The sequence below is a fragment of the Panthera leo genome, chromosome C2 (assembly GCF_018350215.1).
Source record: "Panthera leo isolate Ple1 chromosome C2, P.leo_Ple1_pat1.1, whole genome shotgun sequence".
Taxonomy (NCBI): Eukaryota; Metazoa; Chordata; class Mammalia; order Carnivora; family Felidae; genus Panthera; species Panthera leo.
This window is the reverse complement of record NC_056687.1, coordinates 16,842,512-16,861,345: the sequence shown is the minus strand read 5'-3', so window position 1 is coordinate 16,861,345 and position 18,834 is coordinate 16,842,512.

Sequence of the window (18,834 nt, the reverse complement as noted above, 5' to 3'; positions counted from 1 at the left end):
CTTCACTTCCTGCTCTACCAGAGCCTCCATGTCAGCCACTGGTAGAACCTGAAGCTTTCTCATATCTTCTAGAAAATAGGTGCTCTGTTGGGGCCACCTGGGTGGCTCAGTAGGTTGAGTGTGGGACTTCAGCTCAAGTCATGGTGTCACGGTACATGATCTCATAATACATGATCTTGTGGTTTGTGAGTTCGGGCTCCAGGTCGAGCTTGCTGCTGTCAGCACAGAGCCTGCTTTTGATCCTCTGTTCCTCTCTCTCTCTCTCTGTCCCTCCACTGCTTGTGTTTGCTCTCTCTCTCTCTCTCCCTCTCGCAAAAATAAATAAATATTAAAGAAAGAAAGAAAGACGGGACGCCTGGGTGGCTCAGTTGGTTAAGCATCTTACTTCGGCTCAGGTCATGATCTCACGGTTCGTGGGTTCGAGCCCTGCATCAGGCTCTGTGCTGACAGCTCAGAGCCTGGAGCCTGTTTCAGATTCTGTCTCTCCCTCTCTCTCTGCCCCTCTCCCACTCGCACTCTGTCTCTGTCTCCCCAAAATAAATAAACATTAAAAAAATTTTAAAAAAAGAAAGAAAGAAAGAAAATAGGTGCTCTGCTTGGAATGTATGCCACCGTATCCCTGTGGGTGGACTTTTAGATCCTCAGCAACATGTCAGATCTTTTGAAAACCCGTGCTGACATCTCATTCTGTCACTTTTCCTTTTGAGCGTCATGGCTCCCTCTGATTTGTTCTAAGCATTATCTACTACCTCGGGCTACCGTGAAGTTAAAAAAAAAAAAAAACAAAAAAAACTGACTCTAAATATTTTCAACAAGTATCCCAGGGAAAAGATTTTCACACTGGGTAAGCTCCAAGTTAGGTCATATGAAGACAGAATTGTAAGTGGGGTTTCTCACTGAACCACCTGCCAGGTCAAATAAAGACGGTCCTCTGGGATTGAGGTTGGTGGTTGCCAGGCTACCAGTGTTCATGATTGAGGGCTCTTTGTTTTTAAGTCTGCCATGGTACTACAGAAAGGGGCATGAGAATACAGCAAACTAAAACACCACAAACCTCACAATTCTTTCTGATATTAAACCACACACCCCCATACACACACAGAGTGTCTGGAGTGTTGAATACATTTGGTTAATTTCTGGAGTTTAAAAAAAAAATTGGTGCTGATTATTCCTGCCAGTTTTTTCATTGCTTGTATGAAGGAAGTAATTTTCAGGCATTTTTAAAAAAGGAAAGACTTTTGATGCTCTTTCTGCACCATTTTCACTGATATCACTTCCCTTTCATATTACGGTACAACTTCATATCAGAAGAAATTAAAATATTTTTATTAGCCCTTGCTAATAAGTACAATTATAATATGCAAATAAGATTTATTTCACATACATGATTTAAAACCAATTTATCGTTAAGAGTTAATCTTTTAACTTAAAATCTTGGGAAATGCGGGTCGATATCCATAAAGCCTTGATATTTTCCAAAGCAACATAATTTAGCTGTAATTGGACACAGTTCTGATCCATACTAGTTTTCTCCTATATATGTCTTTTCTCTAAACTCTCTGAAAATTTAGTTATCTGAGGTCTATGATTATCTTCTTCTGTCTGAAGTTAACATTCAAGAGATGACTTACAAGCACCGAAGTATTGAGATGTGAACCTCCTACAAATGAGACACAGTGGCCGCATATTCTTCTGCAAAACAGGATTCCTTTCTTTCAAACCTACGAGTTCCTGGTAAGCCCTGAAGTGATGCTGTTTGCTTTGGCTGCATCACACCATACTAGTCTCAAATCTTTTCTAGGCTATGATTTCTGAAATTGCGTATTCTAAACCTAGAAGGCAGTGCTTATACGCCCCAAAGTGGATTCTGTACATATTTTTTTATTTGATAAGCCCATTTTAGTAATGTGTGTTTTCCTTTCAAGCACTGGTCAAGAATTCAAAGCCAAGATTTTCATGAAAAACATAATCGTGCTTAATTCCTGGTGTGTTATTGACAAAAGGAAAGTAATCGCTCCAGATGAATGTCTATTTAATTATTTTCCCATGAGAACCATCAAATTTCCTATTTCATCGGTTTTAAACTAGGGTCTTCCTAGGGAATTATCTTCTAAGAGCAGTATGAAGCTGATGTCCCCCTTCCCCCTTAAACAGAGTGTGAGAGAATTTTCAAACTTTCTCACAAAAATTAGTGAGTGACTAATCATGCCATGACTATCTCAAAATAAAAATTCTCTGCCAGTGTCACCACGACTAATTCCATCTCTGCCAATACCAGTACTATGATGACTACTGAGAGAAACATTGATTCTTTTATGTTAATAATAGCTGCCTTAAATGAACATCACTCATTTGACAGGCATTAGACTATAAGCCCCATGTAGCATTTTATGTTCTGTTCAGCACCAGATTGCCAGACCTGAGCACAGCCCCTTATGCATAAATGCCCAATAGCATATGGTAAATGACTCCAGTGCTCAAGCTCGTTTCCATTAACTCAACCATAATTTGCCTCTTGTGCACAGGACCATGCTCTCCTGCCTTGGGATGTCTTCCCACAATAATATTGTAACCATCTGCGAGATTTTTCAATTAACAAAAAAACACACACTAAATTTTCTCACCTGAGACTCCAAAAGCAACCATGCTTCGTTTTCATAGTTTTATTGGTAATCACATTTTGACTTGGAGAACTTCGGTGGGATTTATCCAAGAGTCGCCAGGTTAGAAAATGTGAAAAAGAGGATTTGGTCTCAGGGTTTATGATGTCTGAGGCTCCCTGTATTTCACTGTATCTATATACTTTCAGTAGCATTTTTCAAAATTTGAAGTGCATCTTCTTAACATTAACCCTATATGGTCCTTGACTCCTGCTTCTTTCCCATCTTTGGATATAGACAAGGTTTTGCTGATCTAATGTTGCACAGTAAATCACTCCAAAACTTGGTAACTTAAAAAATATATTTATTATAATGTGCATGCACTGAGTTTCACTGGGGACTTCTTGCTTGAGGTATCTCCTAAGGTGGCAGTCAGAGGGTGACAGAGAGTAGAATCACTAGAGATTCAACGGAACTGGACCATCTAAGACAGCTTCCTCACATATCTGACACCTCTGATAAGATTTCTGACAGAGCTGATAGAAGAGGTTTCTTTTTCATAGCTTGTTTGAGTTTCCTAACAGCTTGGAGTGTCAGAGTAGTTGAAATCTGTAACTGGCACCTTGCTTCTCAAAGAGCATGCATTGCAAGAGAGGTAGCAAGAAGCATGCCACATTCTATTGTCTACACCGTACCAGGCCTGATTCGTTGTGGGTGAAGACTATGCGAGCATGTGTGAATACTGACTGAAAAGTAAGGTTCATTCAGGACGCTCTTTATAAACTAGCTATTGGAGGCAGCATGTGATAATGATGACCGCGTATATCTAGAGTCAGGTGGCCAATTTCCTTACCTGTAGAGTAAGTTTGACTTACCCATTGGATAACCTTGGGAAAGTTACTTAATTTTTCTTGGCCTTAGTATCTGTACCTTTTGAAAATATAACAGTTGCTTCCTTACAAGGTTGTGTCATGTTTGGATGAGCTAATCAACATGGATAGACTTCAAACTGTAAAATATGATCTCATTTGTATTAATACTGGCATGGGAACCTACCTTCTCCTCTTTGAAAACCAACCCTGTCTTTGCTGATAATTTCTCCATCCTCAGAGATTACAAATTTTAGATGAGATCGCATCATGTGAACCCATGGTCCACCTCCACCACTAGTGGACTCCACGATCATGTATTTTCAAGACACGGTTTAAAGAATCAATTCACTTTTCAAAGCAACCATCTTTGATGAACTATCTCCCCCTCCCCTTCTCCATACCAAATATGTCTCAAATATCGTAAAAAATAGGGACCTAAGACTTTGCACGAACAAGGTCGTAGATTCACCAGATGTACCTAAAATCATCTCAAGAATTATTCCATCAGCTTCTCTTGGGGTCATCAGTTTTAAAGGAGGTTGAATCCAGTAACCCGAGGAGGAAATGATACCTGTTAAGCAACTAGCACATTCACAGGAGTTGGTTTTCACCCAATTGTTTAATTATCATTACTGTTCACTCTCAGGGAAAAATGAGGACCTGAGGGTATAGAAAACAGGCCAGTATCAGGTACTTTTATTTTGAGAGAGAAAAGTAGAAAAACTGAGGAGCCATGAAATGCATATGTGGAAAGTTATATTGTGAAGATAGTAATTCAATAGAATCAAACTCAGTATTAAAAGAACCTTTACATCCTGAACCAATCCTTAAGGCCAAACTAAACCATTGTTTTTCTTTCACTCATTGCACTAAAAGAGATATTTGCATCATAGTTCTTCCTTTGAAACAAATGCTGACGGGAATGATTCAGTACATGGAGAAATCATGGGGAGGAACCCAGAGAGAATACATTTTAGGAAATGTTCTCTAGTAATAGGTCTTTGATAAGAGCACTGACAGACGAACCAGTCTCAAAGGAAGGAAAGCAAAGGGTGTGATTTCAGATGCAGGTATATTGATAGATTTGATGGTGGGATTATCAGACATTCTCTTTTGATTGATTTCATTTTCTCAGTGAAATGAAAATCCAGGCCATCAGCCGAGAGAGGAAAGGGAAGGTGTGTTGGAGGTTTAAGGAGGGAGAGGAATGTGTAAAACTCTGATGGGTATTTATGTCAAATAGGACCAAAAAAGGGGATTAGTGTGGACGGTGGGAAAAAAAAAATGTGCTTTTCTCAACTCTGGAATTACATGCTACACTGGCGTGCAGCTAATAGCCATCTTTCCAAACATGTGGAAAAGTGTGACTAAAAATAAAGCCAGCGCTGAGAAAAGCAGCCCATATATAGAATATGGGATATAAAATTCTCATGATACCTTTCAAGGACATGGAAGCAGCCAGGCTGGAGCACAGAACGCCCCCTGAACTTTTCTATCATATGAGTGAAAAAATTCCATTTTGATTAAGTTTGTTTGAGTTTTTTGTGCCTTTTTCGGGTCACTTGCAGTTAAAAGAGTACTTAGTGTATCAGATAGTTGAGGAGGATTGGGTTTTAAAAAACCAGTTCTTGAAATGACAAGAAAAGGTGTGTAAGAAGATAGTATAGCAACTTGATTATCTGGATGGGTTTTAGAGTCAGAAAACCTAATTTAAATCCTGGTCCTCCCACTTAATGAGATGTATAAACTTTGGATTTACTTAATCTCCTTGAGCTTCACATCTTCAGCTCTAAACTGGATATAATGATGTTACGAACTACTAAATATTAAGTCCTAAGCATTATACTAATGGTTTATTCACATTATCTTAATCAAGTCTTCGAAGGGGCGCCTGGGTGGCTCAGTCAGTTAAGTGTCCAACTTCAACTCAGGTCACGATCTCGTGGTCCGTGAGTTCGAGCCCTGCGTTGGGCTCTGGGCTGATGGCTCAGAGCCTGGAGCCTGCTTCCGATTCTGTGTCTCCCTCTCTCTCTGCCCCTCCCCCGTTCATGCTCTGTTTCTCTCTGTCTCAAAAATAAATAAAAACTTTAAAAAAAATGTAAAAAAAAATCAAGTCTTCAAAGGCTCCAGGGAGGTGGGTATTATTATCCTGGTCTTACACATGAGAAAAGGGAGACTTACGAAGGTCAGTAATCACCCTAACATTCCACAACTAGTAAGGTGGTATGGGACCTGTAGTTATGCTTCCTCAACCCTAGAGTGACGGTTAGTTTGAGTTCACTTGGGACTATTCTAGTCTACGCCTGTGGTACCTGCATTCCATCTGATCGGCATACTCTTTCATTTGCGCCCCCCCCCCCCCAAAAAAAATGTCTTAGCTTGGACAATAAATTATATGGTCACTGTTACAAGTTTTGTCTCTCAAGAAGCAGACTCTAAGGTCAGAGATTAGCTTAGGGAAGTCTCTCTGGATCTCTACCAGAGCGGGGAAGAAAGGAAGCAAGATCCGGCAGAGAGAAGAACAAAAGCCTCAGCCAATCCCACAGGGAGCTCAGAAGCTGGAAAGGCCCTTTGGAGTTCTTGTATTTGGAGCAAAGTGGTCTAAGCTGTTATATGACTGCACCATCCCACTCAATGCATGGGGTCTAGTCCCAAGAAGGGGAGTGATCTTGGACAAGATAGTACCCTTAACCTGAAGGCAATTTCTTGAGCAAGCTGACAGCTGAGAGCTCTTCTTCTGGCAGCATTCCTGAGAGATTGGGGAACAAGTCCTTCAGAAGAGACTGGACATCATATCACAACATCCACCACAGCTATAAACTTTCATTCCATGTAAAGCACTGCCTCCAGGCAACACTTTCTTCATAAAGCCTCTCTAAAGATTAGTGAAACTTTGCCTGCACTATCTTTAAGAGTACACGGTATAGGGGTACCAGGGTGGTTCAGTTGGTTGAGTGTCTGACTCTTGATTTCAGCTCAGGTCATGATTCCAGGGTCATGGGATTGAGTCCCATTTCAGGCTCCATGCTGTGTGTGGAGCCTGTTTAAATTCTCTCTCTCTCTCTCTCTCTCTCTCTCTTTCTCTCCATCCCTCTTCCCCACTAGTGCACTCCCTCTCTCTAACTCTCAAAAAAAAAAAAATGGCATGGTATGTATTTATATGTACTTATGTACATACATATGTTTATGTATAAATACATAACATACATACATATTTATGCATACTGACATATGTTCAATAAACAGCAGCAATTATTATTTTATTAGATATTATATAGTACATTATACAATGAATTATATGTGATATATAACTTTATAACCAGAAGTCTGAATAACAGGAAAATATGATTTACAAAACATTTTAAGAATTCATTTAACGGGAACAATTGCCAAGAATAGCCCACCACAGTGTCATGTCATATAATTTGTCACACAAAGCTGAGAATTGGTGAGGGTCATTTGAGCACAAAGAATAAAGATAGGGATAAATTCATTGATTCTCATATGCAGACTCATGGTGAAGTGAGTTTGTGTGAGTGGTTATTAAATGCATTGTCATACTCTAAACCTTTTGAAACCACCAATCTCTTTATTTTTTTTGAAGTTTATTTTTGTTTATTTTGAGAGAGATAGAGAGCAAGCAGGGGAGGGACAGAGAGAGAGAGAGAGAGGGAGTCAGAATTCTAAGCAGGCTCACGCTATCAATGCAGAGTCCGATGTGGGGCTCGACCTCACAAATTCTGAGATCATGACCTGAGCCAAAATCAAGAGTTGGACGCTCTACTGACTGAGTTACCCAGGCACCCCATCAACCACCAATCTCTTTAAAGACAAAGAGGGGAAAGTGTTTTTTCTCCTACCTTATTCCTGTCAATAAAGTAAGGGAACAAAGCCCCAAGTTGGAGCTAGACAGGAAGAAGGTCTTTTTGGGAACCCCATTAAACAACTTGGCTGACCGTGTTTGCATTCTCACTGTGTGATTTGTTAACTCCTCTCCCAAAAATGTGTGGGGACACCCGTAGCCTTAAAATAAGCATATTAATAGTAGAAGTTAAAGCCCATCTTCAGTTAATCTGGCATAATTTCACATAAGATCAGTCCATCCTTCCAGATGTGAGGGCCTTTGGAGTATGCACACCCAAAACTATATATTTGGAATTTCCAAGCAAAAAAAAAAGAAACTTTAAAACATTTCCTTAGTATCTTCACCTCCTTCCATAAGTAGCATCTCAGGCAATACGTTCGCTAACTGCTTTCACCTCTGGCAACATGTCAACTGTTGGTTGACCTTCCCTTGCTCCAAGGCCACTTCCATTGTCTCTTGCACTTTTCTTCCACTGAACAAGACCATCAGATTAGTTTTCAGAACGTAAGTAACTCTCACAGCTTTGGAGGACTTAACTGAATTTAATTCATACACTGAAAGAATAAGTTTGAAAGAAATTTAATGTTCAACTAGCAGATAATTTAACTATTGCTTCAGTTTTCATTACTGTAACTCACAGGAATGGTGTCTCAATTTTAATCCCTGATTCCACAAATTTTTTTCGGTGGTTGCTTTGGAGACTAGGTATGTGTTGGAATGTACATGTGAATTTTCAAAAGGAAAATAAAATGAAATGTGGTATTTTTCTTGGAGTAGAATTCATGTAAGTTATATAGTATAAATAAAATTGATACAAATTTCCATATTAGTTCTGACTGATGGGAAAAAAGATAAGATATTTTCAAACCTGCTTGAAAAATAAACATAAAGTTGATTTTACTCTCAGGATATGTTTTCATGGTTTTAGTACTGGGAGAGGACATGGGATTATTAAACCTTGTGAACCCTTGACCCTGGTTCGTATAAAGACAGTAAGAACAAGTCCCAGTTATTAAAGAAATCTTGACAAAGACACATTCTTTCTTTTATAGTGAGAAATAAAAAGGTTTTCCCTTACTCTAGGGAGAGGCTATTAAAGCTGAACATTACAATGTTCTCTAAGGGGGAGAGAAGCTCATTTTCACACTCCAAGGGAAGTGTATGTTTCACTCAAAACTGCACAAAAAGTGTAATTTTTTTCACATAAAAGCACAATATGGAGGCTATTTTTGATGTTATAAAGAGTAATAAAAAACAAAGCAAAATATGTCTGTTAAGAATATAGACTAAGTACTCTTTCTATAAAAGGAAAAATGAGAAAAATTCCTATTAGACTAGCTTCCAAAATTTTATTATTGTAATTATTATATGAAAGTGCCACTAAATCTTATAAAGGGTAGAAAGTAGTCAGGTAACAAACCATTCAAGCATGTATAATATATCCAAATAATTGATTTTATGGCAAATGATGACATGAGTTGATGTATAGATAACATTTACTATAAACCTTTGCTTGAAGAAGTTTAATTTAGGCATGTTGCAAAAAGCAGTAGGTGAAGGCTATTTAAGAATGTGTTTTCTTGTATCTTCGTATGGCTTTAAGGTATGAAAGATACGAAAAATACATATGAATTCATAAATGCTAAATTTATTTTGCTAAAACACAACTATGTATAGTGACATGATTGCTTTTGCTCTTTGTACTGATTTATAATATTAACCTGTATCAATCATTTTCATAGTCCAAGGCCAACTCAGTATCACAAAATGTTTGTTTGCTTGCCTACATTTTGTTTTGTAGACACAGCCTTCATAATTTTGTTGATTTATTGTTTGAGTATAGTTTGCCAAGAGAGAGAGAGAAAGAAAGAAAGAAAGAAAGAAAAGAAGGAAGGAAAGGAGGAAGGAGGGAGGGAAGGAAGGAAGCGAGGAGGGAAGGAAGGAAGGAGGGAGGGCAGGAAGGAAGGAAGGAAGGAGGGAAGGAAGGAAGAAAGAAAGGAAGGAAAGAAGGAAAGAAAAGGGGAAGGAAAGGTGGAAGGAAGGAAAGAGGGAGGGAAGGAAGGAGGGGGGAAGGAAGAGGGGAAGGAAGGAAGGAGGGTAGGAAGGAAGGAAGAAAGGAGGGTGGGAAGGAAGGAGGGAGGAACAAAGGAAGGAAGGAAGGAAGGAGGGAAGGAAGGAAGTGAAGAAGGAAGGAAGGGAAGAAGGAAGGAAAGAGGGAGGGAAGGAAAGAAAGAAGGACAGAAGGAGGAAGGAGGGAGGGAAGAAAAGAAGAAAAGAAGGAAGGAAAAAGGGAGGAGGGAAGGAAGGGAGAGAAGGAAGGAAGGAAGGAAAGAAGGAGGGAAGGAAGGGAGGGAACAGGGAAGGAAAGAGAAAGGGAAGGAAGGAGAGAGAGACGGAAAGAAGGAGAGAGGGAAAGAGGGAGGGAAGGAAAGAGAGAGATGAGGTAAATCACCAACCAATAAAAATCTTGATGTTTATGTGATTTTGCCACCTATAACTGGCAATTTAAAAAATACAGTTAAAAAATAAAACACAGTGCCTCTCAAATTCAGTCCAAAACTTCTAACACTGATCCGGCTCTAGGCTAGGCGGCGCACAATTCTCCAGAGATCCTACTTCTTGTACATATAAACACAATATTTAAAAACAAATTAAGCAAGGAAAAATCTACATGTGAAATCTCATTATTCTCTGGAAGCAGACTTTGTCCTGACATACCCACAATCCCCAGCTTCATGTTTCAAGAGCACCAGTGCCACCTTGCAGGAGAATAAATGCAGTGAAGAAATCCATTGGAGGACAACAAAGTGAGAACTGGGCTGAACAGTTACTTTGGGGTGATTGGCGAAGACAGTTGTAAACTCTTTTGCGTACTTGCCTTTTTTCAAAGTCACGTACCTTTCTAACACTTCAAAGCAAAAAAATAAAAAAATAAACACAAAAACATCTTTTACATTCAATGTTAAATTAAATTAAATTAAATTAAATTATATTAAATTATATTATATTAAATATTTGCTGTGAAGGGTCCATTTTGGTCTCTCAAATCAAAATTGGATGAACTAAAATGGTAAGACCCACGTGCAAAAAATGTTCCAATGTTCTGACATAAGCGTAAACCTTTTTTGGAAATAAAGAGAAATACTCATTTTCTGAAAGTCATGGCACAAGCAGCACAGAATGAGATTCTGTATTAAACCACTGCACAAGTATCAGTCAACAATGCCTTTGTGTGTTGTTTGTTTGTTTGTTTGTTTTCGGTCATATTTGGCAAGTATGACTTAGCTCTATTTTGCTGAATTTGCATTTAATGCTTCTTTCACCTCCTTCACCAAATGAAAATAGAAAAATCATTTCGCTATTGAAAGAAACATAGAGGAAAGGAAATAACCACTCTTTCTTAACCTGAACCTTGACATTGCTGAATTGCCCCTTATCGGAGATTTGGCTTCGGTAACGTTTCTAAAATGCTTACTGTTATTTTATTTATTTATTTATTTATTTATTTATTTATTTTTATTTTTTTCAGAGCAGAAAACCTTTTGGAACGGAGATGTGGTACTCTGGCAGTAAAGTAGGATTACGTTTGCTGTTTCTGTAACAGCACTTTACGTTTGACCTTCCAATCAATATATATATATTTTTTCTGCTTGGGGGTGGTTTACTTAATCATTTCAGGCGATTAGCTTTCATAAGAAATGAAGGCCTGCCAGCATTTACGTAGTTGCCCCAAATTCATTTTGGCTGCAGGCTTGTGTTTATTCTTATTGTACTCCCTAGCTCGGATACCAGGTGAATACCTGGGAGAAAGAGAAAATAATTCAAAACGTAATAAAAGTACAATAACTAATAAAAACACAAAACTATGCAGCATGCTGGGAATTCTGTTTCATGAAAAAGCCAGGTTGTTCCTCTCCGGATGTATGATTTTTAGCATTTCTACCAATTAAATGAGAGTGTCATTTTTATTAGAACTCTGTCCTCTGAATTAGGACAAAATTCTTTTCTCTAAGAAATGTGTGGGTCTATATATCTGTTTTGACATCTGCTGTACTACAAAACACAAGAATAAAACACTTTACACTATTATTAAAAAGTTTCAGCCTTATTTCTTCACATATAGACACCAGTATTAAAATGATGAGGGTTCATATGTATCATGGTCTTTTTAGTCTTAGAGAAGTTGAAATAAATTACATAAAACTTTGTGAAAGGATCATCGGTAATTATAAAACAATCTAACAATAAGACATTAAGCCACAACAGCGGTTCTCTGTTTCGTTTTTCCTTTAAAATCTATATGAAGAAATTTATAATATCCTTTATTGGAGTCTAATTAGAGTTTCATTGCAGACCAGAATCCCTTTGCTGTTAAGAGGTCAAAACCATTTCTCTCCATTGTGACAAATGTAAATTTGATTACCTAATGTAAATTTGATCACCTAATGCTTGCTGAAACATTTGCTTCAGCATTTGCAGAAGAATTTGCCGGCAGAGGTATGGATATGCTCATAAAAACCACTGCAGAAAACAATCTTCTCTCCACTGTGGGATTTGCATAGCTACATCTTCATTACTTTTATCTTAATATGTAACCAGGACCTATACAGGTTCAAGTGCTTGAAACTGGCCAATGGTTAACATGTCATAGTCTCAGATTACAGGTTGCATTTGGCCAAAAGAAACACTTAGAATGGCATTTTATTTTTCTATTGACACTCTTTCCAACAGCTCTCATATTGTCTGAAAAGGTTTTCATACCTTACCTTTCATAATATTAATAGTTAAGTAGTTTTGTTTAAAAAGCATTAAATTAAGATTAAATACTCGGGGCACCTGGGTGGCGTAGTTGGTTAAGCGTCCGACTTCAGCCAGGTCATGATCTCACGGTCCGTGAGTTCGAGCCCCGCGTCAGGCTCTGGGCTGATGGCTCGGAGCCTGGAGCCTGTTTCCGATTCTGTGTCTCCCTCTCTCTCTGCCCCTCCCCCGTTCATGCTCTGTCTCTCTCTGTCCCAAAAATAAAAAACGTTGAAAAAAAAATTTAAAAAAAAAAAAAAAAAAAAAAAAAGATTAAATACTGACAATTAATTTTTTTGTTTAAATATATCCAAGAAAGTTTAAATGCATGCCAAAGTATGAAGTTATAGTTTTTTAAATTTTTTTTAACTTTTATTTATTTTTGAGACACAGAGCATGAACGGGGGAGGGTCAGAGAGAGGGAGACACAGAATCTGAAACAGGCTCCAGGCTCTGAGCTGTCAGCACAGAGCCTGACGCGGGGCCTGAACTCACAGACCGCGAGATCATGACCTGAGCCGAAGTCGGCCACTTAACCCACTGAGCCACCCAGGAGCCCCTAGTTTTGACATTCTGAAAAAATAGTACACTATGCATAAATGGAAGTGGAATCAAGGAAGAGAATACAGAATAGAAAATTGCCAGTTGTTAAATATACTGAAACGTTTTAACATGGAAAATACTATTTCTGGGTTTATTATAAGAAAGACATTTTAAAGAAGACATGAGTCTCAATCAAGAAATCAAGAATGTACAAGAGATAATAGCCTAATAGTTTAATTTAGAGAAATATGCAACTGTATACAGGTATTTCCTTTCGGCTGTAATTCCTTTTGGCTTTGCCACTCGTAAGATTTATTACTCAAACCAGAAGTACCATGCTCAACCTTTTACATATCCCCAGTCCTACCACATAGAAGCAAACACTTACACATTTTCTAGACTTTTTTTTTTTAAATTCACCCGTATTTAACTTCATGCTTCCAAATAACCTATAAGAAAGGTTTAATTCAATAGGTGACGGCTGCTCAAACTTTTCGCTTTTCTAAGAAACACCTGTATTCAGGACTGCCCATTGATCAGCTCTTGGAAACTAAGCCCTGGGCCACTCCGCACCATTGGCACAGGGCTGGATGCAGAGCTCTAACTCAAACCCGTGAGATCACGACCTGAGCAGAAATCAAGAGTTGGATGTTTAACCAACTGAGTCACCCAGGTGCCCCTCAGACCTTTCTTTGAGTGTTGTGATAGTTAGTATTCAATGGCTTGAGTCCATTGTTACACCGTTTCACCACAAAACAGATTTATTGCCTGAGGTTTTGTAATAAAGAATCCCACGTCAGTATATCTTTAAACCCTTGGTTAGGGTACTATCGTAGGCACTGTGAATAAGACAGGCAAACTCTTCCATGGGTCCTGCTGAGGCTCCCTGCTGACCGTTGTGGAAAGAGTGTAAAGTAATCAACTTACAACTAAGTGGTTGGTTATCCTCAAGAGAAAACATCCCAGCTTTGGCGGGAAGGATAATCTGCAGCAGCGGGAACTATATCAGTTTTGGAATAGGGAGCCTGTGCTCGGGCTTGCCAGCAGCTTCCATGACTACCTTCATCATGAGCCCATGGTGCATGCCTGATGTTGGCCAAGGAGAGATGCTAGTTGACATGGACTGAACAAGTCACCCTCTCCACCCAGTGGTTTAGGGTCCACTCTCAGTGGGTGTCCTCTGAAGGGCATTGATATGAGATGACAAGTCACACGCCTTGTACCCAATCCCAGGTGTTGTGTTCATCTGCTTGAGTTTTTCTAAAATCAGGGTATTCAATTCAGTGAAGACCAGTGTCTGCTCCCCTCTTGGTTCTCACTCAAGTACTGTGACTCTACCAGTGCTTTTGTAGCTCAGAGCGCCGTGACTCTTCCCCTGATCTAGGAGAAGGGTATTTTGCACAGAGGTGACAGCAAGATCAGACTCTGAGGCTATATATAGCTTTCCTGAATGTTTGAGTAACAGGAAGGCTCATGTAGCTGAATGGAGTAACTAAGGGGTTGAGCCAGAAGCAGAGGCCCGGGAGGAAATGGGGTATGGTAACTCACTACTCCTGGCACTCACTTCCTCTGGTTCCAAAAATCCAGTACAGAATTATGCTGACCATATGAGGCTAAGTGGCACCGACCTAAATTGTCACACGGCATGGCATGTTTCTATTCTAACATCTAAATCAGGGGTCTGCAAACTACAGCCCAATGGCAAAATCTGGCTCACCGTCCTGTTTTTGTAAGCAACGCGTTAGTGGAACACAGCCAAGACCATTCACTGACAAATTGTCTATTGTGATACAGATAGTGTGGCCCACAAAGCCTAAAATGTTTGCTATCTGACCCTTTGCGGAAAAAGTTCCCTGACCCATTGCCTACATGACAGAAAGCAGTGAAGACATCAAAGGCAGTGTAGGATTTTGTAAATTTGCCCTTGACCTCAATCTCATGCATTAAGTCTGAGCTCCTGTTTTAGTAACGTGTGGAGCATCCCAGTCCCTACTTTTTCTTCTTAATTGCCAATTGACATCTGTCAAGGGACTGGCTTTCCATCTGCGGCCTTTTGTTCCTGGCAAATAATTTCTCTTTTCCGGGGTGCTCTAGTGTCTGACTCAGAATTTTCTGAACATTATGCGGAATGTAAACTTCAGTTAAACGGTGGCATGCCCTACCTGGATTTTCCAGAGGACTGGGTCTGCCTACAGTGTCTTCTGCTCTACAGGGTGTAGGGTGCTTTTGATCTCCCGATCTTTCCCTGGTCTTTTCTCCTGTCTTGGGTCACTACAGGTCATCAGGCAAGGTCCTAAGGTACAACACAGACAATACGTCCTCTTTGTTTAAAGACATTATTCCATTCCTATGGAAAAAAAAAAAAACAATAAACCCTCATTAGAGTGTGACTTGATTTTGGTACATGCTTGACAAGTTAATCTAATTGAGAAATCTTCATGCAAATGTGCTTTCTGGTTACTGTCTTGGCTACTCATACAGTTTTGTTTTGTTTTGTTTTTTAACAACTTTTCCATTCGCACTGGCCTACCTCAGGGTATGATCAGTGGGAACCACAGCTTCTTTGTTAGCTCTAAAGGCCTTGGGAAATTTAGTGACAGTTATAATTGACTCATTCATAGACGACACACGAACTCAAAGGAAGCCGAAGAATCGTCCACAGCTGTAAAGGGAGCACATATTGTCTCCGCTGTTGGTTTAAATCTGTGACCTGACAGTTCTGTCATGACCGTGATCGGCCATCATCATCCTCGACAAAATCACACGTTGATTCAGTTTCAGAAAAAGAAAGCTGATTGCAACTGGATCCTTCGAATTCCTGATTTCCGATCATATCGCTCTGGCTCCAAAACCTGTATCATGATACTATCAGTTTTAGGCGGGTGTTATATTAATCTGGAACAGGTTTCACAAGTCATGCAACCGGGGCCGAGAATTGTATTTGTGAGACACCATGGTAACTTCGCCTTATCCAGTTATTGGCTTCAGATCTGCACGATTCCCATAAATGCCACCCGTTTTGTTTCTTGGAGATAAACCATAACCTCTGCTTTACAAACGTAGTTATCAGGGTAACCAAAACCCCTCACATTAAACATACGCGACGTAGTTGTACTGTAAAAGCTGAGTCTACACACATTTTTACTAGAACCACCAAATAGACAAATACGTATGTATTATATTAACGGTTTTTATTCAGTAGTTTCATTGCAGCCAAGAATCAAAATGTCTCCATAATCCAGCATAATAGCTAAGGGAGAATAATGCTACTCAGAAGTTTCTTGCTCTAGTTGCCTCAGTAAGGCAGATGTGATGAGCAGAAAGAAATTTAAATTACTAATTCACATCTTAAAAAAAAATTCTTGGAACACCAAACCCTTTCAACGTGGGCTGTGAATTTGTTAGTAGGCTGTTTGCCGGTCTGGTGAAATGATTAATGTTTTCTCCTTAAGTGGAAGATTTCCAGTACAACCAAATATGAACTGCACGGAAGCCTCTTTTCAATGCCAACATTGTTTGTTTTTGGAAATCTTGACACATTCTTTGCTATTTGCGGAGGGAGAGATTTAAGTGATTAGGGAATGGTTAACTTGCAAATGAAGACCAGTTTTGTTAATAGCGTACCTTTGCTTTGTGATGTGTATAAAGCAACGTGTAAAATGAATGTTACCATTGTTCCATCTACTGATATGTGCAGTTATATGATGTTACATTAAATTAGGTAATGTTTATTTAGAATCAGTTGTATGCCAGGCACTGCACACACATCTTTTTTTTCACTTACTTGTCTTATTCTTTTTTTTAAATTTTTTTAACGTTTATTTATTTTTGAGAAACAGAGAGACAGAGCATGAGGGGGGCGGGAAGGGGCAGAGAAAGAGGGGAGGCACAGAATCCGAAGCAGGCTCCAGGCTCTGAGCTGTCAGCACAGAGCCCGATGCGGGGCTCGAACTCATGAGCTGTGAGATCATAACCTGAGCTGAAGTCGGACGCTTAACCGACTGAGCCACCCACGTGCCCCAATTGCTGTCTTATTCTTAAAAAATAAAGACTAATGTCCCCATTTTACCGATACATAAATTAAGATTGGAGGAATCTTAAGGGAATTACCCAAATCAAAAAAAGAGTGGACTCAGATATAAATAAGTCAGACTACAAAGTTCTAGTTCTAGTTCTTTCAGACTAAGGAATGTATCAAGTATTCTGTCTGAATTGCTTAAATGTGGGCATAAAGTTCAAAGTATTTAATAATTTTAGTTTCTGTTTTCACATAGTCGAAACCCAATTAGTGCATTTCCATAAATGAGAGCATCCTGGCGAAAGAGAAACTTGGTATTTTCGGTTTCCTTTGTATTTCTGACCTAAATTCATTTTATAAACAATCTGAGCTTACCAGCATGTTGCATATTCAGTAATTATATTTTGGTCCAGTGCCTTTTACCTGCAATCTACATTACACAAAGGACATTTTTGTAAAAGGAAGCAGGTTTTAATGAGTAAGCTACACAGAAATTTTCATCTCACACTTAACAATGAATATTACTGTTCTTATAATTTGCACTTCTCAGTCACAAGACATCCCTTTGTGGTTGTCATAATTGGTCTAATGAATTTCTAAAAATAAATGAAAGTCTAATTTGATCCGGTGCCCATGAACAATCCGCTCATTCACATCTAAATCACTGACCTGATTTGAAGACGAATCATGCCAAAATGAAGTCATGCTTTTCTACCAAGTGTGTTGCCTCAGTGAAAGCTTTTGAATGGTCTGTTCTTAGGGTTTGCAGTGGGGATTTCCAGTGACAAAGAAACACAATTTGATCTCATAACCCTGGACACCACAGACTTATTTTAAATGATAGAAACTTAAGATTGGAAGGAAATCTGAGTCATCATCCAGGCGGTGTTTTTCACTCAAAGAAAAACTTACTGCTCACCTTTATTTGAACACCTTGGTAGCATGCTACCGGGGGCAGAGGTAAGCATTCAAACAACTTCTCTAGCTAAGCAAAGATCAATACATCTGAATGTCTAACACTCTTCATCACAGAATTATTCATCCATTATTCCAGGGCAAATGTTCCTTTATGCTGCAATTTCCTACACTGGAAAGTGGTAAAGACCTTTAAAGAAGGGCAAATTTTATTGTATTAAGACACGACTCTCTGGTTAGGAGTTGTGTGTGTGAGAGAGAGAAAGAGGAATAGAGGGACTCGTAATGCATGTTCAAATGAAAAGGTTACAAGAGAGGTTTCTCCCCCCATCACCTGTATTTTTCATGGCTCCCTGAATGGCAGGTGAAAGGTAAAACATGTCTTTAATTTCAATATTTCATCTTTAGCCATCAACATATCGGTGCCATGATTGGGCATCAGTTATATTGATCATAAGTACTAATTGTAATAGGGTACAAGATGAGTCTGAAGGTTTCACATTCACACGTGAATGCACGAGAATAGCCTTCTCTTACACCAGTCAGAATTTGGCAACAATTTCCAAAACCAGATTCTGAAATCTGAATCTCTATATAACACTTTCCCCAAGAACAGATGATGTTAAGATTGAGAGAAAGGGCATAATAAAAATAAAAAGCTAAAAATTTTCTTCTTGACAATTTGAAAATAGAAAGGTCCCACTTTTTTTGCACCAATTAAAACATACCTCCAATGACAGAAAGAGTTATAAGAGAATACTATGAACAATTATGCACAAAAACTTAGATAATCTAGATGAAATGGACAAATTCCTAGCAACACATAAATTATCTAATTTTGCTCAAGAAAGAATAGAAAATCTCAACTGACCTATGATCAATAATCAAAAAGCTCCCAGTAAAGAAAAGTCCAACATCAGATAGCATCACTGATGAATTATATCAAGCATCTAAAAATTAATTAACACCAATCCTTCACAAGTTCTTCCAAAAAATAGAAGAGGAGGGGACACTAAGCCATCATATGAAGTCTGTATTATCCTGATACCAAAGCCAGTTAGAGACATTATAAGAAAAGTAAATTAAAGACCAATATCTCTTGTGAATATAGGTAACAAAAAGAAAATCAATACAGCAATCCCATTTACAAGATTATCTAAAAGAACCAAAGATCTAAGGATAAGTTTAAGCACGGAGGTGAAAGAATTTTACAATATAAACTAT